Source organism: Nematolebias whitei, chromosome 3, assembly GCF_014905685.2.
Source record: "Nematolebias whitei isolate Nwh7 chromosome 3, NemWhi1, whole genome shotgun sequence".
NCBI classification, from domain to species: Eukaryota; Metazoa; Chordata; class Actinopteri; order Cyprinodontiformes; family Rivulidae; genus Nematolebias; species Nematolebias whitei.
The window spans coordinates 50,739,526-50,765,042 of NC_056500.1; positions in this window are offsets into that span (position 1 = coordinate 50,739,526).

Genomic DNA, 25,517 nt, shown 5'->3' on the forward strand with positions numbered 1-25,517 from the left:
AGGACTAGGAGTGGCCCGAATCCGATTGATATGGGATCGGGAAATCTGCCTCTTACCAGATTCAGAAAGCATGGTAAGGGGACGCTCTGCAAAATTGATCCTAACTAAAAACAAAATCTACTAAATTTTAGCAGTGGTGCATGAATTGACAAACAGAAAAATTTATTACATTAAAAACCTGGTTGCTCAGAGTTGTAGAAGGGTCTTCTTTGTAGTGAGGAATAATCTGTTGGGGCAGGTGGAGAGAATAGGTAAGCTGTGTGGGTACTTGTGTTCCCGAGGGAAACCGGGCATGGCCAGCTGGACTGAGGGAAGTCCGACGCCAGGCAGAGAGGAGTCCAAGCGCCTGTTTCAAACCCATCTACGTACCTCACCCAAAGAAGGTCAACAAATTAAAAAGGAATAAAGGAGTGAGAATCATTCATCATGTAATCTCTGTGTAATCCAGTGTAATCATTATTGTGCTATACTGCTGTTCCCCTGCAAAAGTTATTGATTAAAAGCAAAGCAAAACGTAAAATTCTGGATTCTTATTTCAAACACACCTTATGTTCTTGGAAGTGGAAAACTTGGTTCAATGAAACATCAGAAGTATGTGGGAGGTTTTAAACGGTTTTATTAGCTTTTGATTATAAAACAACACCCAAGAGTCTTTTTTCCTAGGCTCTAAAAATCGCCAGATCGATTAACAATTGTAACGCTAAATCAGGAGATGAGCTACCGTTAACTTGCGCTCCCTTGTCTGCCAAATGTCCCCACTCCGGCTGCTAGGTCGGGCGAGGCACGAGGTGAAAAGTTGGGTGTGGTGCAAGGAACAAAGGTAGTTAACAGTCTGGGTGAATCATCTCAACACAGCCTAAAACTAAAACCATCTTGGGAAAAAAGCTGCGGGTAATACCTGAGCCCTAGGATTAGTTTTGAGACCCGTTGGAGGAGAGGCTGCGGTGAGGGCGTGGCACGTGCCCTGTGCCTACCTCACTCGGATAGCAAGACATGGTGGCAGCGGTGGGATGGTTTATTAGTGTAAAGACCCCCCAAAGAAGAGAACACAGTCCCTAGAGTTGAGGGAGTGTGAGTGGCTGGACCAGGCCACCAGCCAAATACCCCTTAGTAATCCACTAGGCAGTGGGTGGGGTAGAAGGGCTTACGAAGGGTTACTGACCATAATCCAAGTAGTAAGTTAAGCACCTAGTCTGTTCCCATCTGAAGTACACAGAATAGAGTCTGGAGACTCTGAGGAACAGGCAACTCGAGACGACAAAAACAGAAAAATGGGCGAAGAATCCGAAAATGTGGAGCTGGAGAACCAGCCCGCACTAAACGATCCGACAGAAGTCACATCCGAGTCAGAAAAAGAAATACTAGAAGTAAGGATAGGAATCCTCCCATATGGAAAAGGTTACGAAACCTGGGACTACCTAAAGCAGCTCCAATTCAAAGAAAGTAACCTGGAGAAAGATGAAGAAATCTTGCAACAAAAACTGATTAAATGCATAGGAGAAAAGAGCATGTACCATTGTAACAAGGCAGTGAATGGGCTTCAAATGATAGTGATGCAAGACCCAGCTAGAATAAAAACCAAAACAGAGATCAAAAAGTGGCTACAATGGTGGATCCAGTTAGTTGAGACACCGGTGGGTGCACTAATCGCGGTACTTATCAGTCCGTCCCTTGATTATGACCCTCTAATAAAAATGGTGGCCAGAGCATCAGGACTAGGGTGGCACCTAGTTAAACAAGACACAAAAGCAGCCCCTAAGTACCAAGAGTACAAAGAAGAGTTGTTGAGACTGGCCATGTATGAACAGAAAAAAAACCAGGAGAGATGAGTCAGATCAGAAAGGGCATCCCAAACGGGCTCTCCAGGAGTCTCAGATGAAAGTGAACCCGAATTGGGTGAGGAAAAAGAGAATGAACCTGAAAGTAATATGTTTGTAAACACCCAGACAGAAAAAGAAGGTCTGAGTGCTACCAGACCCGGACCAGGAGCATTTGTTCCGGCCTCCCATGTGAACCCCTCTTTTGTGAACCCCCCATTTGGAGGTTTTTCCTTAAGAGATAGTCAATACAGGGAGACTAAGACTCATGACCCAGACTTAGACTCAGACCCTGAGCACCTAAGATCAGGAGCCAGAGTTGGAAAGAATAACGACGATTGGTCCTCTGACGATGAAGCAGGAAAAGAGAAAAATGATCAACAGCTGGATGCCATTGCCCAAGCTCTAGCAGAGAAATTAAATCAGTACTGGATGAGTGGAAGAGGGTTGAAAGTAGGGGCCCTAGAAAAAGAAAAGATGCAAGTAAAGTCAGAGCTAAGCGATGATCAAAGAGATAAGAAGGAGAACCCCAGGGAGGGTCCCTCAGGAATGTCTAATGAAACCCCCAGGAAAAGACTATCCAAAGAAAAACGTCGAGAACCAAAACTTGAACCAAAATCTGAGCGAAAAGATTAAAAGGAGCCCAGAGCGAGGCTGAAAGAGAAAATTAAACCAATACCAATAAACATGCCCAAATTCCCTCTGGCTGAAACCCTTAAACCCTTACCCGAGGAAACACAAATCGTGCCATTCCAGAATGGGGTCCGAGTGGGTAGGCTGAAAGGAAGCCCTTGGATGGTAGATGCCGACGGGCTGTTGGTATTCACTGATCACAAGTATAAATTTCATAACTCAGCATTTAGGAAACCTTTACAGAAATTAGTAGGAAGCGAGTACCAACAAGAAATAACTCTTCTAAAACAGTATATGGAAGTCTTGAAGCCAAAAGTGAGCCTAACTAGCGGTGCTGACCTTCCACATTATGCCATAATACATGTCCCGATTATAAGCTATGAGGAGGCGACCAGCGATGAAGGATATATGAGAGAGATGTTAGGAGCCATCGAAAGAGGAGTATCCAGAGCCATAACTCAGGGTTTTAGGCGGCTGGTGATGAGTGTCAATGGGCTGCGGTCCCATCGCCTGCAGTGGGAGATAGCTGAGCGTGTGGCAATTCGCTCAGCTCTGTGGTCGGCAAAAGAGATGCCTGGCAGCGGCATTGAAAGAATTGATTATTGTGACTCCAACTCGGTTGGATGAGGATCGAAAATCAAGGGTCGTAGCCTCAATGACAAAACTAGAAGAAAAACCAACTGAAGAACCCCTAAAGTTAGGGAAAGAGGACGCAGAGAAATCATCAACATCACAGGGGGCCAAGAAAAGTAAGGACCCTTTAAGGTTTAATCCTCAGGGGTCAAAAACGCCTCTGACCTCACCCTCAGAAAAAGACCTGAAAAGTTCAGCCACGAGATGACGCAGAAGTGGCGCAGATTCACAGGAGGGACAGTCAAGGTGTAAAACACTAGCAAAAATACAATCATTAAATGGAGAGAGCGAGGAAAGTGATGAAGAGAGCTCACAGGGAGAACCAGATGCTGATCTGAGTCAGGAGGACACAGATGATGAGGGCAGTGCCAGCCTAGGATCAATAGCAGGCCAATATGATGGTCCAATTAAGCCATTGAGAATAGGGCAAAGGAAAGGACAGAAGAAGGGGATAGAAATACTGGATGTACACAGGGTGTCGGAAAGGTTGGCCAGAGACTTGAGTTAGGGTCTGGTGCAGGCGAGCGATGGGCACCGAACCTACATCCCTGAAGCTGGCCAAAATCATTATGACATTCCACCAGTATGGGCAGACAGGTCAGAGGAGATAGTGGAACTGACTGTAAAATCTACGTTGGGAGAGTGGGCCAACATTTTAATGATGCCTTCGTACCCCACCTTAGCAGCCCACAAACCCCTAACCAGTAAGTTTAGAACAGCTTACTTGGGAATAGTGCATGATGTGATGCTGAGAAGAATGAAAAAGACTGCCTACAAATATGCCCAAGAAACAGAAAAGAAATTGCGAGATGAAATCTCAGCCGATGAAGAAGACGACACATGCACGGCTGAGGCAAATCCATCATATCATGTGCCTCAATCAACCCCTGAACCGAGACGGGCGGAACAAACCCGAGCCTCCGGCTCAGACACTGACAGTTATTGTGAGTACAAAAAGCTGAAAACCTTATTGAGAGAAAAAAGATCCCAAGAGACCACTGAGGAATATATCAAAGATGTGTGGCCCATGGTTGTTAGCTCCACTGAGTGTGAAGCAGCAAAAAAGCTGTGGCTGGGTAATGTCACTACCAACCCAGTGAGTAAAGGGGAGTTGGCTCAAAGCCAATATGAGAAATTAGTCCTAGAGGACATGGACGATGAGGACTCTCAGATTCAACGGGCAAGAGCGCGTATGGATCAAGGGCAACGCCTCACACCAGTCTGGTATCAACTCAAACAGGTAATTCCCCCTAACAGATACGTTAAAGCCCTGAGAAGCGTAACAAAAGGGAGAAGGGGGGTAAATCACATTTGCTAAAATGCCCCAACATGAGACCACCGTCGCCCAAATAGATCAGGCGGTGAAGTCGTACGACCTAGAACAGCAGTTCTGGGATGAGCGAAAGAAAAGTGAGGCAAAACAGAGCCCAAAAGAACCGAAGGTAACTGAAAGGGCCCCCCAGCAACCATAGTACAGGGAGCGGCCCCGAGGCCACAAGAGCCACCATACAGAAATCAGCAACCAAGAAAATTTCAAGCTCCAGCTGGAAACCAAACACCCCAGAAGTGGGACAAATATATACCGCCAGAAGAATATGCAAAGCTCACCCCAGAAGAAAAGAAGGCCTTCCAAGAGTCCCGCATGAAGGGGAGTGGAGGGCCAGCTAAATGATGGCCGAAAGATCGCGGGTCACCCTAGAGAACGCCTATTGGGATGGGGATGAAATCTACACTGAACTAGGTGAAGAACCTTACCTGATAGACACTGGTGCAGAGGTGTCGATGACCCGCAGAGACCTAAAAACAATAGGACATCTCATGGTCCAATTGGCTAACGGAACCATAGAAAAAATGCCTTTTGGCTTATGGAAAGGAATCGTATGGGTAAAAGGACCTTATAACCTCATGACAGTAACAGATTTGAAAGAACTAGCAAAGCCAAAAAGAGACCGAAGGGCCCTGAATAGATTGCTGAATATGCTCAAATCCAGATTAGTAAAAATATGGCCAACACATGGAAAAAAGGAAATCGAAAAGTGGTATAAACCTGTAAATATCCCCGAAGTAACAGAGCAAAAATTAAATGAGAGCGACTTCTCCCCGGCCGGGAAAGAGAAGTTAAAACAAATTATCTAGTCAGCCTCAGCAGCCAAATTTAAAAATGACTGCGGGGATTTGGGTCCAAGATTTGTGCATATAATCGAAGGAGGAGTACATCCACCTGTGCGACAATATCCCCTCAATCCAGGGGCAGTTGAAGAAATGAACAAAATCGTAAGAGAATTATGTGCTTTAGGAATCATTAGAGAAGAAGCAAATCGTATTACTAACAGCCCCATCCAAGCAGTAAAGAAACCTGAGTCTGCTGGAGGAGGATGGCGACCGGTAATCAATTTCAAAGCACTTAACAGATGAACAGTGGCCAACCGAGCTAGCCTAATTAACCCACAAGGTACTTTAAAAACTCTGCAAGTGAAAAAGTACAAATCCTGCATCGACTTGGCAAATGGGTTCTTCTCACTCAGACTGGCTAAGCAATCACAATGGAAAACAGCTTTCATCCATCACGGGAGAAGCTACGTTTGGCAGCAATTGCCACAGGGATACAAAAATTCTCCAAATGTGTTTCAATCAGCCGTAATGGATGTGCTTAAAGACTTAGGTGCCACAGTTTACATCGATGATGTGTTTATCGCTGATGACACAGAAGAAGTACATCTAGAAAGATTGGCAAAGGTGGTGCAGCGAGTCACAGAAGCAGGGCTGAAATTGAATCTGAAGAAATGTCAGTTTGGACAGTTTAGAGTAAACTATCTAGGGTTTCAAGTAACAGCCGATCTGGGACTCTCAGAAGGCTACAGAGAGAAACTCTAACAGATTCAGCCCCCCGAGTCCGAAAACGAACTGCAAAAAATCTTAGGTTTATGTAACTATGTGAGGGCTATCCTGATGCATGCTCAATAATCCAGGTAGAAAAATCTAAAAAAGTTAAATCTGGTCCTCTGGACATTCAAAAAAACAAAACAAAGCAAATCAACAAAAAAATGTAGAAACGTTTCGTCTCTCATCCGAGAGACTTCCTCAGTCTGAGGTGCTGTGTTCAGCTCAGTCTCTTAAATAGCACCGTCTCAGAGTGGATCAACCAGTTTTGCTGCTGACAACCAAAACCAGCTGATCACATGCTCAAGAAGGACCATCAGCCTAACAATGGATCGTTAGCACACTGATGGCTGTTTACTGTTCACAGAGGGCTGAGTGATACTAGCAATCACAGCATTGTAAGAGGGGGACAGTTGAACCCGGAGGCCTCCACCCCTGTTTAATGATGGACGATTTCTTTTCACAAAGATGGCCTCCTTTACTCCTCTCTCAAACCATCATTCCTCTCTGTCCAGGATGTGAACATCTTCATCCCTGAAAGAGTGACCGCTGGCCTGAAGATGAGTGTAGACCGCAGAGTCCTGGCCTGATGATGTTGATCTTCTGTGCTGGGCCATCCTTTTGGCCAGTGGCTGTTTTGTTTCCCCAATGTAAGACTGATCACAGCCCTCCTGACACTGAACAGCATACACAACATTACTCTGTTTGTGCCGGGGGACTGGATCTTTGGGATGAACCAGTCTCTGCTGTACGGTCCCGTCCACCTTGGTTCCGTCCACTTACGTTTCACCACTCTCAGCAGGACCCAGTTTGAAGTGAGACTCACCGGCTCCTCCTCCTGAGGAGTACTAGAATCTGGAATCTGTTGAGCAAAACTGGACAGCAAAGCTCTGAGCGTGTTGTAATACATCTTGTGTGACACATTCATTACCTGTTCCGAGGGCCACTCGAGATTTTGCTGAGGCCCAGGGAAAAACCTTCCTGTTGTTAATTCATAAGGGGTGAAACCTGTACCCTATTAATCGATGCTCTCATGCCCATGAGCTCTATGGGCAATGAATCAAGCCAATTGGAATGAGTCTGTGCACAGATCTTTGATATTTTTGTTTGAAGTTTCAGTTTAATCTTTCAACCTTCCCCTGAGATTGAGGGTGGTAAACTGTCCCAAAAGCATGCTTCACGCCTAATGCTTTTTCAACCTTCTGCAGATCTTAGTTTTTTTTTTAAAAATGTGTTCCATTATCCGACCTTATTTTAGTTGGAAACCTGTGTCTCGGTATATAATGGTTTATTAAGCACTTAACGACTGTTTGACTGTCCTCTTTTTTCGCAGGCCAAGCTTCTGGCCATCCCGTGAAGGCATCCACGCAAACCAACAGATATTTGAATCTAGCCCCACTAGCTCAGGAGCCAGGCAGAAGGAGAAATCCCACACCACACAGGCTCTAGAGCAATGTGGATATCATAACTGGGCCTTCCTGAAAGCAGAGAAGAAACCCAAACAGGACTCCAGTCAGCCAACAGGTGAAAAGGAGGAACCCAGACCCAGACCAGTGGTCATTCCATATGTTGAGGGCGTATCAGAGAAACTGAGATGTTTATTTTCTAAACACAACATCCCAGTGGCTTTTAAACCCCAAAATACATTACGGCAAAGACTGGTTCATCCCAAAGATCCAGTCCCCCGGCACAAACAGAGTAATGTTGTGTATGCTGTTCAGTGTCAGGAGGGCTGTGATCAGTCTTACATCGGGGAAACAAAACAGCCACTGGCCAAAAGGATGGCCCAGCACAGAAGATCAACATCATCAGGCCAGGACTCTGCAGTCTACACTCATCTCCAGGCCAGCGGTCACTCTTTCAGGGATGAAGATGTGCACATCATGGATAGAGAGGAACGATGGTTTGAGAGAGAAGTAAAGGAGGCCATCTTTGTGAAAAGAAATTGTCCATCGTTAAACAGGGGTGGAGGCCTACGTGTTCAATTGTCCCCCTCTTACAATGCTGTGATTGCTAGTATCACTCAGCCCTCTGTGAACAGTAAACAGCCATCAGTGTGCTAATGATCCATTGTTAGGCTGATGGTCCTTCTTGAGCATGTGATCAGCTGGTTTTGGTTGTCAGCAGCAAAACTGGTTGACCCGCTCCGAGAAGGTGCTATTTAAGAGACTGAGCTGAATACAGCACCTCAGACTGAGGAAGTCTCTCGGATGAGAGACGAAACGTTTCTACATTTTTTTGTTGTTTTGCTTTGTTTTGTTTTTTTTAATGTCCAGAGGACCAGATTTACCTTTTTTAGAAAGTTAACAGCTAAAATAGCTGCTAAAACAAAAGATTTTGATCTATTCAGCAGGAAACTGCTTGATATAAATTCAAAATATGAAACTGACATGCAGGTGTTTCAAAGTAGACTCATACAAGAAAAGGAAGAAACTTCAAAAACGTACGCAGAACTTCAAAAAGCATATGATCAAATAGACGGGTTTAAAATGAATGATACAGCATAATTTAATCGTATAGCTGATAAACGGAAAGAGATTCAAACTCTGAGAAACCAAATCTCCGAGCTAGAGGAACAGGTTAAAACCCTAACAACTAGAGAACATCCAGTTCTAAGTCCCGAACCTGCTTTCAGAGATCCTCACTCACCTCCACCGGTGATGAGATCCACTGAACAACCTTCTTTCAGAGGTCTCCCATCTCCTCTGGGAAGGAGATCTCCTGAACAACCTTCCTATAGTCACCTCCACACACCTCCTTGGGTAAGTGGACCTCCACCTCTACAGTCTTATCCAACTCGAGTTGATGAACAAGGACCAGGAGGACCCTCAGGTATGTACACACACTGACCTTTGTCCCCCCTGGTAGGTCATAGACAACCTCTGGTAACATCAACTGTTGTGAAGACTGAACCATTCTCAAGCCAAATGAGAACTCAAGCCCAACATGGTCCAACAGACCGTGACTTGGACAAAATTGCCATGAACATTTCTCGTTTTGATCCCACACCAGGTGGTCAAAATGACATTAAAGCCTACCTTGATGACTTAACGTTCTACTTCAAAAGGTTTCCTGAAGTTACAGCTCAGGATTACATCTATCTGATTAAGTCAACAGCTAGCAGAGAGGTCACTAAGTTCATGGACTGTCAACCAGCCCATGTACGAGCAGACCTGCATTCCCTACGCTGTTTTTCTTATACATTTTATTGTTGGATGTAACTGGGACCCTGCGTACATAATTTCGCTCCACCACATGTACCACATGAGGTGCGAATGACAATAAAGAAACTCTGACTCTGACTCTGACTCTGACTATTCTCTAGAAAGAGAGTTTTCAGACGAAACAGTACAATCTGGTCTGACTTCTGCTCTAAACACCAGACAAGGTAAACAAGAGCCACCAAATAACTAATACTACAGACTCCTAAATGCCTATTTTAGGTCTAATAATTATCCAGGGATGGAAGAGGATGTTAACTTCAAAACTCTCTTCGTTCAAAACCTCCATCATTCAGTCAACACTCAACTTGGTGTGATGGCTAACCCACGAACAGCCAGTTGCATGAATGGGCGTCTTTAGCCTTTCAGAAGGTGAGACAGTCCAAACCAACTGAACCAACAGTCCTAGCTGTAAACACACGTTCTCTACCTCTGGAACTTGAAGGAACACGAGCAAACCCTGACTCCTACTGAGCCAAGTCTGCCCCTTCATCACCCAAGTTTAAGAGAACGCAACAGCATTTTCAGACTGAAAACCCCCCACCAAGGTAAAAATCAGAACAGGTACTCAGATTCTTGGAGAGACCATAGTTATCCAAGTCCTGATCACTGAAAGTACAAGGATTATCAAGGAGGATCTCCTAATTATAATCGCAAATTTTCAGGTTATGATCAACCTGACAGAAGGCAAAACCATCAGTTCCAGAACCGTCACTACAGATCTGAAAGAGAATCACGTTCACCAGGTCAAAGACATTCTGAAAAGATGAAAGAATCAAAACCTGAACGAGATGAAGACGATAAAGGTTTCACTTCCAAAGAGATGGAAATGATCTGACATATAGTAGAAGAAATGTGTAAACGGGAAAAGTCTAAGAAGGCTGATCTCCTGTCTATAACATCTTCTGCTCCAAAACCTGAGTCTCTAAATGTTACCAACGAGTCATTGGAACCACAAGCTAAGGAGTTAAACCTTCCATCTGTGGCGGCAGATTGTGATCCCTCTCCTGTAGCTGAAGTAGAGACCTCAAATGTTGACATGTCTGGTCCAGTAAAAGAAACTGACCAGTCAAACATAACCAGTGCTGTTTTAACAGTACAGACGACTGCTGAAGATCCTTTGTTTGAAAACGATGACTGCAGGATCCGAATAAAACCTCCGGTACACAAGTTTTTGTGTGACCTTACTGAAAAAGGGGTAGCAAAAAAGTTCTATTTTTCGCTGACCCTGGAACAAGTCCTGTCTCATGATGCTGTCCTGGACACAGGAGCTGACATCACTTTAATATCTGCCACACTGTTTGAAAAACTACGGTTAGCAGCAAATCGTGCTGGCAAAGATTTAATCCTTCAGAACTGTTCATTAGAAGTACAACCGTACTCTTCTGAAGAAACCACATTATCCCAGGTGGCATTGATTGAGATTCAGATTGGCCCAATGACTCTTATACACCCCGTATATGTGTCGCAAATGGAATCAATCCCTTTCCTAATTGGACAAGATCTTTTAAACCGGTTTCAGCCTTTGATCGATTTCAAGAATCTCAAAGTCTGGGCACAAGTACGCCAACCGTTATCCATCGCTTTCTCTCCAGAAGTAACCTCTCAGTGTGCCACATTGAATACTTCTGATGAAACCAACATCTCCCAACCTGATAACTCAGGAAAATGAGATCCTGCCCTGCACTCAGGTAATGCCAGCCACATATGATCAACCGTTGAAGCTAGCACTAGCCCAATGTGAAACGTTCTTGTGTTCGCTGAGCCAATCACCATCCAGTGAATATTACCTCCCACAAGTGGTTAAAGGTATTAAGGTTCAGGAATCTCAAGTGAATGATGTTGGGTTGTCTCTTTGGACTGACAAGTCCGCCATCAGCCTAGACCTTTATGAGGCCTTAGAGCTTAAACACTCTACCCTCCAAATGGTTAGAAAGACTTTTCATTTCCAAAATAATTTAAGATCGTCTCATACCTTAAAAGCTGTGGGTATTTGTACCCTCAGGCTTAAATAGAATCATAGAGAACTGAATCACTCATTTCTTGTGGCCCCAGGTTTACCACACTCGGTATACATAAGCCGTGACATCCTAGTCCGACTTAGTATTCGGGTGGACACCATAAATGATGTTCTGTGGTCACTGACAACCGTTCCTCAGGTCATCTCTGTCCCTGATCTAGACAACCTCAGATCAAGACAGACATTTCCTGAAATTCGTCAGGGAACCTCCAACCAACAACTTAAAACCACCTCCGCTTTTGCTCAAAAGCATCTCAATGAAATGACTGAAGGACGCAAAACTTACCATGAAGCCTCACATGAAGAACTTCAAGTGGGGGAGAAGGTCTGGTATTATGTCTTTGCCCCAGTCACTGGACATAAAGCTTCCCAAACCGGAACGCTTGTCCGTAAACTTCTACCAAGGTGGACTGGACCACATCTGATAACGGATAAACTGTCCCCAGTTGTGTACCGTATCAAAATCAGCAAAGGTCTGAAAGAACCTGTCCTTAAGTGGGTTCACCAAAACCAGATCAATCCACACAAAGCTCGAACTAAAACATCAAATGTTAGAGAAGCTTTAGACAACCAAAACATAGGCTAAACAAACTTAAGAAGGTAAAACCCCCTATCCTTCTCAAAGTAGAGCCTTACATTCACAAACCCACAAACAAATAGGTAAGGCAAAACACCTTAGACCTAATAACAATAAACCTTTAAGGAAAAATCAACTTTTCTTGACCACAAGATCAGACTAGAAGTAAAACAACTATCGATTGGAAAAGATTGGAACCTACAAGTGGGGATTGAATAACTTTGGGTTGCCGTCGAGATTATGTGTTGTTTGTGCTCAAACTCAGCTGATCAGCGTGTTAAAAGTTTGGTTTTTAAACTCCACTCAACACTAACCACTGGAGTAATCCATTCCAACAAACAGAATTATTAGACATAGAAACCCAACCATCATCTATGTCTATGAAGTGTGGAACTCATAAAGACCCATAGTTCCAAACTTCCAATTTTTATTTTTATTTTTCCCAAATTATCCTATTTCATGTTTAATTCCCATTTAACATTTAATCATTAACCTATACAACCCCTATGCCACAGATGCATATACAAAATCAGTGGCGTTAGAGTCCTTTATTGTATTATCAGTACCTTTTGATTTAGTGTCCTTAACAAACTTAGAACAATTTAGTTGTCAAGTAATTTGACATTAGACTTGTATGATTTAAGATTTATTTTACTTATTGCATTATATAGACAAATAGTATACTGACTTGGCACTAGTCACCAGACGAACCATCCAGTCTATGTCATAAACATCCGTGGTCTACACCATTGTCCTTGGTCTACTTCACCATGCCCTCCAGAGGACATTGTGGATATCAGTTGGAATACTTTTGTTACTTTTGTTTCCCTTTCTATGGATTTATCCTTTCGACTTTGTGGAATACCCTCAACTTACTGTTTCGTTGTGGATTTATCCGTTGAACTTTGTGGAACATCCTCGACTTCCTGTTTCATTCATGGAACTGTCAGCCGTGACTTTTGAACACTCCTAAAGCAAGGACGCTGTTAGTTGCGATTCACCAACAAGGTACCCAAGTTGTAAATCGCAAGTGGGGGAATGTAGCATCCATCCTTCCAAGAAACTTAAGACAAATGTCCTGAGAGACACTACGTCTACTCTACCCCTTCCTTTCCTACTAATCAGGGACAGATACTGGCATCCTGCTCTGTCACAGGAAATTTCTTTGTTAACCTTTTGTGTCTGTGTTCAAATCTACAGTTGAGACCACCCTGACATGTTACATGATTCTGGACGCCCTTCTGTGTAATTCACCTTTTATGCTGAGTCACCAGACTTTGAGACTCCTGAAGAAGGGTCTTGATCAGAGTTTCACTTGGCCTTATCAACAGAGACCGGTCACCATGACAATAAAGGAAGTTAACCCCCAGTTGAAGTTCTGATTCAAAGAAACCTATATTGTTTGTATCAACATGGTGTCACACATCCTTAACAAAGGGTCATTGTATTATCTTCTCTGAAGAACTTTGATAAGGGAGATTTTAATTACATTAATTATACAGTGGGATACTCCTACTGTAAGAAGCCCTCTGATTGGTTAAAAGTTAAGGGGCCCGTCTTCCTGGTGCCAGGTATACTGAACACCACAGGAGTTGCGAGATGGCAGCCAATGAGGAAAGTTGGCTTGGGATCGTCAGCTGAGCTGAGAAGATGGAATGAGTGGTTGGAGAGTTGATGAGACTCTCTGAGAAACAACAGCCATATGATGGAAGACATGTCCAGCTGAGAGATGGTGGACATCCTGAAAAACTTCAAACACCTTGGAGCTAAAGGTACAAGCCCAACAAACCGCAGCCCTGAGAAACAACATCCTTCTTGGGACAGCGGGCCACTGGCTTCCTTCATGCATCCGCTGTGGTAATGAGAGATGAACATCTTCCTTCTGATGAGAGGACTACAAAACAGTTCCAACTAAGTTTGTTTAGATAATTTAATTCATGAATCTGAGATAAACGTACCTAAATCTTAATGCTAACAGCTAGACCTTAGTCCAAATTGAATCAAAACCCCTTCTCAAAGTCCTCAGATTTATGCCATTTACTTTCTAAAATAATATTATTGGTTCATATTCATATTCAATATTTGCCATAATTTCCATGTCATAATTCAAACTGAAAATAAACATTACAGAACTGTATTTAAATTACGGATTCTTCGTGTTTTCTTCGAGGGACAGGAATTAAGTTTGTTACAAGAACTCATGGTTTATATATGTTTGAGGTGAGGCCAGTCCAGAGTAAAACCTGTTAAAGGGTATGGGTTTGACCTTACCAGAAGTCCAATATCCTGTACATGTATTCCCCTACAATGTAGACCAAGACAAAGAGGACACGAAGGATGAGGGCAGTGCCAGCTTAGAATCCGTAGCCGGCCAGTCAGGTGCCATCTTTAATCCACTGAGAATGGGGCAAAGAAAAGGGCAAAAGAAAACAGTGGAAGTGTTTGATGTGAACAGTGTTTCAAAAAAAGCGGCTAGGGATCTGACATGGTGACCGGTGCAGGCAAGCGATGCGTGTCAAAAGTACATACCCGAAGCTGGTCAAAATCATTATGGCATTGCATCAGTGTGGGCAGACAGGTTGGAGGAAACAGTGGAACTGACTGTTAAAGCCACCTTAGGGGAATGGGCTAATATTTTAATGATGCCCTCCTTTCCTACCTTGGCAACCTGCCAACCTATGACCAATAAGTTTAGTTTAGATCAGCTTATTTGGGAATAGCAGACAATGTAATGTTGAGAAGAAAAAAGAAAACTGCTTAAAAATGCTCAAGAAACGGAAAATAAACTTAAAGATGAGATATCAGCCGAAGAGGAGGACGAACCGTTCCAGATCGAGACACATCAGTCGTCCCATGCACATCAGTTAGCCCCTGAGCCTGAACGAGCAAATTAATGCCAAGCCCCCAGCTCAGACACTGACAATTATTGTGAGTACAGAAAACTGAAAACCTTGGTAAGAGAGAAAAGACCAGAAGAGAGTAATGAGGACTACATCAAAGACGAGTGGCCCATGGTTGTTAACTACTGACTGTGATGCAGCTAAAAAGCTGTGGTTGGATCACGTCACCACAAACCCAGTAGGCAATGGGGAATCAGCTCAAAGCACTATGAACGGCTGGTTCTGGAAGATATGGATGATGAAGACTCACAAATTCAAAGAGCCAAAGTATGCATGGACCAAGGACAATGCCTCACACCGGTCTGGTATCAGCTCAAACAGGTGATTCCACCCACCAGATATGTGAAAGCATTAAGGATAGTAACACAAGGGAGAAGAGGGGAAATAAATTTTGCTAAAATGCCCCAACATGAAACTACAGTTCTACAATTAGATCAAGCAGTAAAATCGTATGATCTAAAACAGCAGTATTGGGAAGAACGTAGGAAAAAATAAACTAAACCGAGTGAAAAAACTCCAACAAAGGCCGCTCTCAAGGCTCTACCGCAGCCCCAATACAAAGAACGGCCCCAAGACCATCAGAGTAGCAGTACAGAGATGAACAACCTAAGAAATTTCAAGCTCCCGCTTCAACCTCCATACCCTAAAAGTGAGAAAGGTTCATGCCTCCTGAAGAATATGCCAAACTCACACCTGAAGAGAAGAAAGTCCTCCGTGAATCTCACATGAAGGGAAGCGGAGGGCCAGCAAAATAATAACTGAGAGACCGCAAGTCACCCTGGAAAATGCCTATTGGGATGAAGACGAAATCTACACTAAAGTGGATGGAGAAACCTACCTAATAGACACCAGGGCAGAGGTATCTATGACCCGCAGAAACCTAAAAACTAAAGGACACCTCATGGTTAAGTTGGCTAACAGAACCGTGGACAAAATGCCTTTTGGAATATGGCAAGGAATCATATGGGTTAAAGGACCCTATAATCTCTTCACAACAAGAGATTTAAATGACCTGAGTAAACCAAAGAAGGACCGCAGTATAATAAATAAATACATGGACAAGCTCATGTCAAGGTTGGTAAGAAAAGGGCCCACTCATGAAAAACATGTAGATGAAGACTGGTATAAGCCTGTAAATATTCCTGAAGTGATGAGCAAAAATTAGATGAGAGCGACTTCTCCCCAGCTGGGAAAGAGAAGTTGAAACAGATTATTGAATCAGCCTCAGTGGTCAGGTTCAAGAATGACTGTGGGGACCCCGGTCCCAAGTTTGTGCATCTCATCGAAGGAGGAGTACATCCACCTGTACGACAATACCCCCTGAACCCTGGAGCAGTGGAAGAAATGAACAAAATTGTAAGATAATTGAGTGCTCTAGGGATTGTTAGAGAAGAAATGAATCCTATCGCTAACAGCCCCATTCAAGCGGTAAAGAAACCAGAGTCAGCTGGAGGGGGCTGGAGACCAGTAATCAACTTTAAAGCCCTTAATCGATGAACAGTAGATAATCAAGCGAGCCTGATTAACCCGCAAGGAACTTTAAAAACATTGCAAGTAAAAAAGTACAAGTCCTGCATTGATCTGGCAAATGGATTCTTCTCCCTTAGGCTAGCTAAACAATCAGAAGGGAAAACAACTTTTACTCATAAAGGAAAAAGCTACTTCTGGCAGCAAATACCACAGGAATACAAAAAACTCTCCAAATGTGTTTCAGTCAGCTGTAATGGATGTGCTTAAAGACCTAGGTGCCACAATTTACATCACCGATGTGTTTATCGCAGATGACACTGAAGAAGAACATTTGGAAAGATTGGCACAGGTGGTGCAGAGGGTAACAGAGGGGAGTGGTGGTACAGAGGTTAGGGAAGATGAGCCTGTGATTGGAAGATTGCCGGTTTAAGCACCGGTACTGACAACATCAAAAATGTGGGTGGGGTAGGTGAAGCACCCACACCTGCCCCCACCCTCATTAGTCCCACTCTGGGCCCTTGAGCAAGGCCCTTAACCCCCACCATCTGCTCCTCTGGGTGTCCTAGATAGCAGCTGTCTGCTTCACAAAGAGGGCTGTGGTAGCTTGGTGGTCTGTGGTTGCGTCAGGAAGGGCATCCGGCATAAAAATAACTGCCAAGTCTTTGTGCGACTTAGTTCACTATAGCGACCCCTGAAGAAGGGAGCAGCCGAAAGAAGAAGAAAAGTGCAGAAAGTAACAGAAGCAGGGCTGAAAGTGAACTTGAAGAAGTGTCAATTTGGGCAGTTCCAAGTGAACTTTCTGGGGTTCCAAGTAACAGCTGATCTGGGGTTCTCAGAGGGTTACAGGGAAAAGTTGGAATAGATCCAACCTCCTGAATCTGAAAACTACTTGCAGAAAATCTTGGGACTGTGTAATTATGTGAGAGATCACATCCCTAACTATCAAAAGTATGCCAGACCATCGTATGCTTGCCTAAGGAAGAAGAAGATGAACAAGAAATAAATTAACTTGGGTTTGGACTGCTACAAATCAAAAAGATTTGGAAGAGCTTAAAAAGAAAATTCAAGAAGCACTAAGACTAGAACCAAAAAGCCTGATTACAAAACTAGTGGCTTAAGTCAGTTGTGAAGGTGATGATGCTATGATCAAAGTAAAAAATGACAATGGTGGATTAGTAACTCTTTGGAGTTACACCTTGACCTCAGTAGAGAAAAAGTTCCCCCAGGAAAAAAAAGAATTAGCATTGCTTGCAAGATACTGGGGAATGCTGAAAGATTTAGCTCAGGGACAACCAATCAAAATTATCACGCAAAGCCAAGTGCACAGATATCTCAGAAAAGGAACGTTAGAGAGCACTAAAGCCACGAACACACAATGGGGAAGATGGGAAGACATCCTGCTAGATCCTGATCTAGAGATAGGACCTGCACAACTGGCTGACAAAAAAGTGACAAAAGGAGCACCTGTAGAACCAAAACCTAAAGAATGGACCCTCTATACCAATGGATGCAAGAAAGGATTCGATTAGGTGGCTCACTGGGGATTTAACCTGAAACAACATGAAAATGAGTGTTGCCGTAGAAGGGGGGAAAGTTCCAGGAAGTGCCCAAACCGGAGAAGTAATGGCAATACTGGAAGGACTGCTTGAACTAACAGGAAAATGAAGACAGGGAGAATAGTAACCGACAGTTATTATTGCGCACAAGCCCTGAAAGAGGATTTATCCATCTGGGAAGAGAATGGATTTGAGGGTGTGAAGGAAAAAGTGGTGGCTCATCATGACTTATGGAAAAAATAGCTTAACTAAGGCTGAACCTACAGTTAGAAATGGAGCTCCCAAAGACCCACATCAAAGAAGGAAGGCACTGGCAGGTTAATAAGGAAGTGGATCGATATGTTCAGCAGAGAAAAATTGTTTTTGTCAGGATCAAGAAGTGGGACAGAACCTCCCAGGGGCGGAGGGTCCCAGAAGAGTACGTGGTTCAGGTTATACGGAGCATGCATGAGGCCTTAGGACATGCAAGCGTACTGCCTACACGTAAGGAATTGGAGAATCAGGAGCTCTGGATTCCCTTAAAGCAAGTCCGCAAAGTGATACAGGACTGTGATGTATGTGGTCAATACAACGCAGGACAGTGAGGACACCAAGTGGACGGGCAGACTATCAAGAGTACCACACCATCGGGTTCTGTGGGCATGGACGTTGCCAGACCCATGGGAAACTCTGGAAAGAGGGGAGAAAAATACCTTCTAGTGCTAGTGGACTTAATGTCAGGGTACGTGGTAGTAAAACCAGCAAGAAAAGCTAACGGAAACAGTGTTGTTAGCATGCTGGAGCAAGTTTGTAGATCGTTGGGTGTGCCAAAAGTGCTGAGAACTGATAATGGAACACATTTTTGCAATGCAAAAGTTGATCACTGGTGCCGGACTTTTGGGGTGATGCGTGTCTACTCACCACCCTACACACCTCAAGCCAACGGAATGGTTGAATGAACCATAGGTTTGGTCAAAAATTGGATAGCTAAAAATGCTAACACCAAAGAATGGAACACTAAAACTGTGGAGATAGGGCAAGCGCTGAATGACAGGCATCGAGCTAGTAGGCCCTCCCCTGCGGAGGAGCTCAACCAACGACAGTTCACCACTCAAGAAATGGGGCGGGGCTCCAGGGATAAAGAGGAACAACCTGACCTTGACGTCTCGTTCAAGGTGGGGCAGAAGGTGGGGCAGAAGGTGGGGATCAAGGCACAGGATCACATGTTGACAGTAGTAGTAAAGCCCAAGTACGGCGCCACAGACATTGTGAGGAAGATACTAGATAAAAACACAGTTGAACTAGAAAAGAAAGGGATCCAAAGAATAGAGCAACTGAAGCCAATTTCTAGCTGAGTTAAAACTAGAAACTGGATTATGGCCAGTGAACCAAGCACCATGCTCCCCTACATCAGAATGGCCACTGTATATGGGGGAGTTGTACTATGAAGGACTTCAGGGCTTTGGGCAGGTAGGGCTCTGAAGACATTGGAGTATGCTAAAAAGGGATACCTGTCAAAAGAAAATGAAGCAATCAAGTGAAGTGAATTACAGAACAGCTGTGTAATTTGCTTGAAACCTAGCAGCCTTCCACTTCGCTGGGAAGGACAGGGGAAGAAGAAACCTCTTAAAGCTACAGCAAGTAAGCTTGGTGTCTGAGACATGGAAGTAAAGCCTGTGAAGAATGTATTTATCTGTGAAGAATGTAGGATTGCTACTCTACCACGAATAACCATCATCACACAGTGGGAATTGTATGGGAAAGGCCCGAAGGAATGTACATGTGAATGGGATGGGACAGCCGTTAAATACTGTGGATACTGCACGATTCAAATGCAAGATGGACCGCTACTAAACTCAGAAAGAGCCGTGGGTTGGCAAATAAGAAGGTATTATGATCCGCTAAAATCCTTCAAAGCTCATTTAGATGAGAAAAAGTTTGAAGCCCTTAGGAGAACCCCAGTAGTCCGGAGATATGACTTGGGACCAAATGTAGAACCTACAGCACCACCTTTGTATCCTGGGCTAGGTACAGCAGGTGAAGGGATGACAACTGCAAAATAAGAAATGCGTTGGAATCCTCGGGATTTGCTTGAACAGTCAGTGTAGCAGTCCTGGCCTTATAGCCCCTCTATGGGGAGAGCAAGGGATACACCCCCAGCACTAATCAATATCCACGTCTTCAGGGTGTTCTGAGACCCAATGGAAGCGAACAACGCCGAAGATGATCAGCTGCCTGCCGTAGTGAAAGACGAGACTCAAAAAGGTGGTTGGGAAGGTCCCTGGGAGTTGGTGACATGGGCCCAGCTCATAGCTGAGGTAATATTAAACCAAAATCTTCCATTAGTAGACTTGCCTGACATTCCTCGTGAAGAAGGATCTAGACACTCAAATTTGTATTATTATACAACCAGTTTAGGTGCATAGGATGTGCAAGGGGCTAGGGCAAAACAAAAAACAGTTGAATACCTGGTGACATCGGAGGCCTGGGAGCGACACGTAGTGCTGCAGATCCCCGGAACTGTGGCACAGCGAGTGGACACTCCCATATGGCCTGACTCCACCCAGAGGTTTAGAGTTTCCGTGCAGATGATCGTAGTACCATATAGGGGAGTATACTCGGTTGGAACAACACTCAACCCGATTGAGGAAGGTAAAGACGACGAAGAAAAGTCCCTATCTAGCAAAATGGAGAAAAGACGTAGTGTGCTGAACGCCTGGGCCTGCAAGACGTTTCAGAAGAAATGGATGCAAAAGGACAAGAAGGCGGAAAACTAATAACAAAACGGAGGGGTGCTAGAAAAATCAATGGATCTCACAGTAAAAATAACTGGAAAAAGGTAACAGATTGACAGAGCAGGTTATAAGATGCCCTATTGGATTTGGTATGAAAAGGACAATATAAAACTACCAAGAAGGATGGGAAGATGCCCAACTTGGAGTACCAGAACTAATTGAATCCGACATGTGGAATCTGTTAATTTATCGGCGTAAGACTGGACCGTATAAACCTGCTCTAATCATCCGCAATAAACTGGTGAGGTTGGACCAACCTGTAAAAGACTATTCAATGTATAGTAACCTCACTTGCAACTACTTCAATTCGAACGTAAAATATTGCCGGCAAGAGGATTTGACAGAAGCACCGGTTGAATATAACCCTCAGATCGTGTTGATGCCCGACCTTACGGGGGAACCACAAAATCCTGGTCAGTTAAGAACACCATGGATCTTTAATGTTGTCTATCAGGAGGTAGCTGGGAAAAGAGTTAAGCTAAAGATATCCGTCGAATACTTTATTTCATCAACTGAAAATTCTGAAATTCTATGATTTGGTTAATTATAACATTTTGTTGCTTATGTATAAGGCACATATAGGCATTTTGCCCGTTAATATTCAGATGAATTTTGTCAAAAGAGAGAGTGTATATTTTCTTAAAGGAATTGAGATGTTTGTGAAGCCTTATTTTAGTACCAGTTTGAGGGAACGATCCACAATAATTCAGGGAATAGGATTGTGGAATGGTTTGGATGATAACGTTAAAAATGCCAGATCACTGTTTACATTTAAGAGATTGATAAAGACAAGTTTCTTGAAAGAATATGGAAATCATTAATATAAATCTACTTAAGTTGTTGTCTGATTTGATTTAGATGTTTGAGTTTTATATTTTAATTTCACTAAATCGTTATTGTCTTGTGAATTACATTTAAATTTAATTTTGTAAAAATATCTTGATTTACATTAGAATTAAGTAAAAAAGGGGCAGTTTTCATAAGACTAGTTCTTCTTCTGCCACCTTTCATTTTATTTAAAATTTTTTTTTATATTGTATGTATATTTATGTGTATGTGTATGTATATATATATATATATATATATATATACAGTATGTATATGTATATGTGTACATATATGTTTATGTATACTGTATATGTGTTTTTTAAATGAAATGAATAAATTAATAAAAAAAAAAAAAAAAAAAGTGGGGCCCTAATTACCTTGAAACCTACCAAGCACAGTTCTGCGAGATCTCCCTAGGAGAGATGGTCATTTGGACGACCAGCCCAGCCATGTAAGGGTGTCTACGAGAGGGAGTGTGACCCAGACTGAGTTGTCGATGAAAACTCAAAACTCCCCCTTCGGATGATAAACAACCGAATGTTGACTCCACTTAATGACTGGACCAGTCCACTAGTAAGAATGGGCCACAGGGTGAAAGTTTCATACAGAGGACATCCATTGGATTAAGGTGACTGTGCTGATGGAAGAAAGCCAAGCTTATCGTCAATATCATACCATACCATACCATACCACTTTATTTATAAAGCACTTAAAACAGCTACAAGGCCAACCAAAGTGCTGTACAGACAAAACAACAGGTAACACACAAAGCAAAATACAAAATGAAGTAAATCAGAATATAGACATAAAAGCGATGCAGATAATGACAACAAACCAGTGCGGAGCATACAGGTTCAAAACACAGATCATCTGGTGTTGAAAGCTACTGAATAGTAGTGAGTTTTTAAACGGGACTTAAAAACCGAGAGGGAGGGGGCCTGTCTGACAAACAGAGGTAACTCATTCCAGAGTCTTGGTCCTGCTACAGAGAAGGCCCTGTCACCTCTGCGCTTAAGACGAGTTCCTGGAACTGTGAGGAGCAACTGGTCCGCTGACCTCAGGGAACGTGGTGGGACATACGGTTGTAGCAGATCAGAGAGATGTGGGGGAGAAACTGTTCAGTGATTTGTAGACATACATGAGTATGAGCAGCTGGTTTTGGTTGTCAACAGCAAAACTGGTTGATCCACTCTGAGACGGTGCTATTTAAGAGACAGAGCTGAATACAGCACCTCAGACTGAGGAAGTCTCTCGGATGAGAGACGAAACGTTTCTACATTTTTTTTGCTTTGTTTTGTTTTTGTTTTTTTGAATGTCCAGAGGACCAGATTGAACTTTTTTGGATTTTTCTACCTGGATTATTGAGCATGCATAAGGAGATATATCATATTCATTTAGAAAAAAAAATTGATATACCATGAAGTGTTCTGTAAAAAGATTTTGGGACACTTTGCAGCTGTTTATATTGTATGTTGAAAGCATGTCAGTGTGTTTAATTTGTTTGTGTATGTTTGATCTGGGGCAGCACGGTGGCACAACTGGTAGAGCTGCTGCCTCTCAGCGAACAGGTCCCTGGTTCAAACCCCGGTCCAGGTGCCTTCTGGGTGGAGTTTGCATGTTCTCTCCGTGCATGCGTGGGTTTTCTCCGGGTACTCCGGTTTCCTCCCACAGACCAAAAACATGCATGTTAGGCTGATTGGTAACTCTAAATTGTCCCTAGGTGTGAGTGAGAGAGTGAATGGTTGTTTGTCTCGTTTGTCTCTATGTGTCCCTGTGATGGACTGGAGACCTGTCCAGGGTGTACCCCGCCCCTCGCACAGTGATTGCTGGACATGGGCACCAGCGACCCCCGTGACCCAAAATGGAATAAACGGGTAAAGATAATGGATGGATGGATGGATGGATGGATGGATGGATGGATGTTTGATCTGGTGTGGGAGGGGATTTTGTTCTTTGTGCTTTCTGTTTGCATATTAAAATCAAAAATCAATTTAAGTCAAGTCAAGTCAAGTCATCTTTATTTGTAGAGCACAATTTAAAACAGATAAACTGTTATCAAAGTGCTTAACAGAAATGTAGCAAAACATAGACAGCAAAACAAAAACATCATACAGAATTAAAATTACTGGAGCAATAACACACACTAATGATCACACTAAGGAAAAACAAGCAGTAAAAATAAACGTCAATCATAAAACAACAGAATTTAAAATGAGGTACACAGAACAAAATAAACTAACTCATACAGTATTAAACGCCAGAGCAAACAGGTGCGTTTTAAGGAGGGATTTGAACATCAGGAGGGAGGAGGCCTGCCTGATGTTGAGGGGCAGGTTGTTCCACAGGTTGGGACCTCTGACTGAAAAAGCTCGATCCCCTCGGAGCTTCAGGCGTGATTTTGGAACGACCAAAAGAAGCTGGTCCGATGATCTTAGGGCCCGAGACGGAACATATGGTTCCAGGAGCTCGGAGAGGTAGAGGGGTGCGAGGCCATTTAGGCACTTATATGTCAGGAGGAGAATCTTGAAGTCGATTCTGGATCGCACAGGAAGCCAGTGAAGGGAGGACAGAACAGGTGTGATGTGCTCAGACCTTTATGGTCAGACCCTAACCCTAACCTTTCAGAATTTAAAAAAACTTTGATTTAAAAAATGTAATAAAGTAGAAATACAATCTCTTCAAATTAATGAGTTAAATTGTATTTAAAATTGTTTATGTGAAAAAATATCTAAAATTGTTTGTATGAAAAAATATCTGACCCATTTATAAAATATGTCTCTCTCCTCTTGCTCTCCTTCTCCTTAGCTCCACCTGACTCCCACTAAAATAATGCCCTCTAAGTCCAGAAGGAATGCTAACAATTTCTAAGCCAAATCAAGCCATTATAAAACATAAGTCTGTTTTCTTCGTCTTCTTCTCGTTACCACAGATGTGTGATTCTATAGAAAAACTCTTACTTAAGGTGTTACTTTGGCAGATAAATCTATAAATAGTGTCAGGGATTTCTGTCCTCATGTGGCACCACCTCAGTGCTGCATTTGATACAGTTGATCACAATATTTTACTACAGAGGCTTGAACATGATATTGGGATTACAGGAACAGCTCTAAAATGGTTTAAATCATATCATATCATACCATATCAGTGTTGTGAGACCAGAACAATAAACTGGACTGGTCTCACAACACTGATGGACTTTACAGGAAGGGTCAGAGCAGACTCTACCTGCTGAGGAGACTGAGGTCTTTTGGAGTGCAGGGGGTGCTCCTGAAGACTTTCTTTGACTCAGTAGTAGCATCAGCCATCTTCTATGGTGTTGTTTGTTGGAGCAGCAGCTTATCATCAGCTGAGAAGAAGCAGCTAGATAAAATCATCAAGAAGACCAGCTCTGTGCTTGGACGCCCCCTCGACCCAGGTCAAGTGGTGGGAGACAGAAGGACTCCAGCTAAAATAACATCATTGCTGGATAACATCTCCCACCCCATGAAGCTGCTGCTGAACTGGAGAGCTCGTTCAGTGACAGGTTCCTGCTCCTAAATGCACAAAGGAGCGTCACCGCAGGTCCTTCCTCCAGCAGCTGTTAGACTCTACAACCATCACTGCTCCCAACAAACTCTACAAGGATCAAATACATGCTGACCTCTGCTGAAACACACACTCTGCCTATAATACTGTGCTGTCAATAGTCTGTCCTTATCAATGTTCCAATACATATTGAACATTGTTAGTGATATTGTTTATCTTGTTTCTTATATATTGTGTTGTTTATTAACATTTAGGAACTTTTGTGTGAAATCTTTTTATCTTTTTGTCTGTTGCTGCTGATACACTGGAACTTCCCATCCGTGGGACAATAAAGGCTGTTTCTATTCTATTCTATTCTATTCTATTCTATTCTATCTATCTGATAGATTCCAGTTTGTAAACATAAATAATAAATCTTCTTCATACACCAAAGTTAGTCATGGAGTTCCTCAGGGCTCAGTGCTTGGGCCAAAACTCTTTACTTTATATATGCTTCCATTAGGTAAAGTTATTAAACAGCATGGGATAAATTTTCATTGTTATGCTGATGACACACAATTATATTTGTCCATTAAACCCAATGAATCCAATCAGCTACTTAGACTACAAGCATGTCTTAAAGACATAAAAACCTGGATGACCCTTAATTTTCTCCTGTTGAACAGACAAGACTGAGGTTTTGG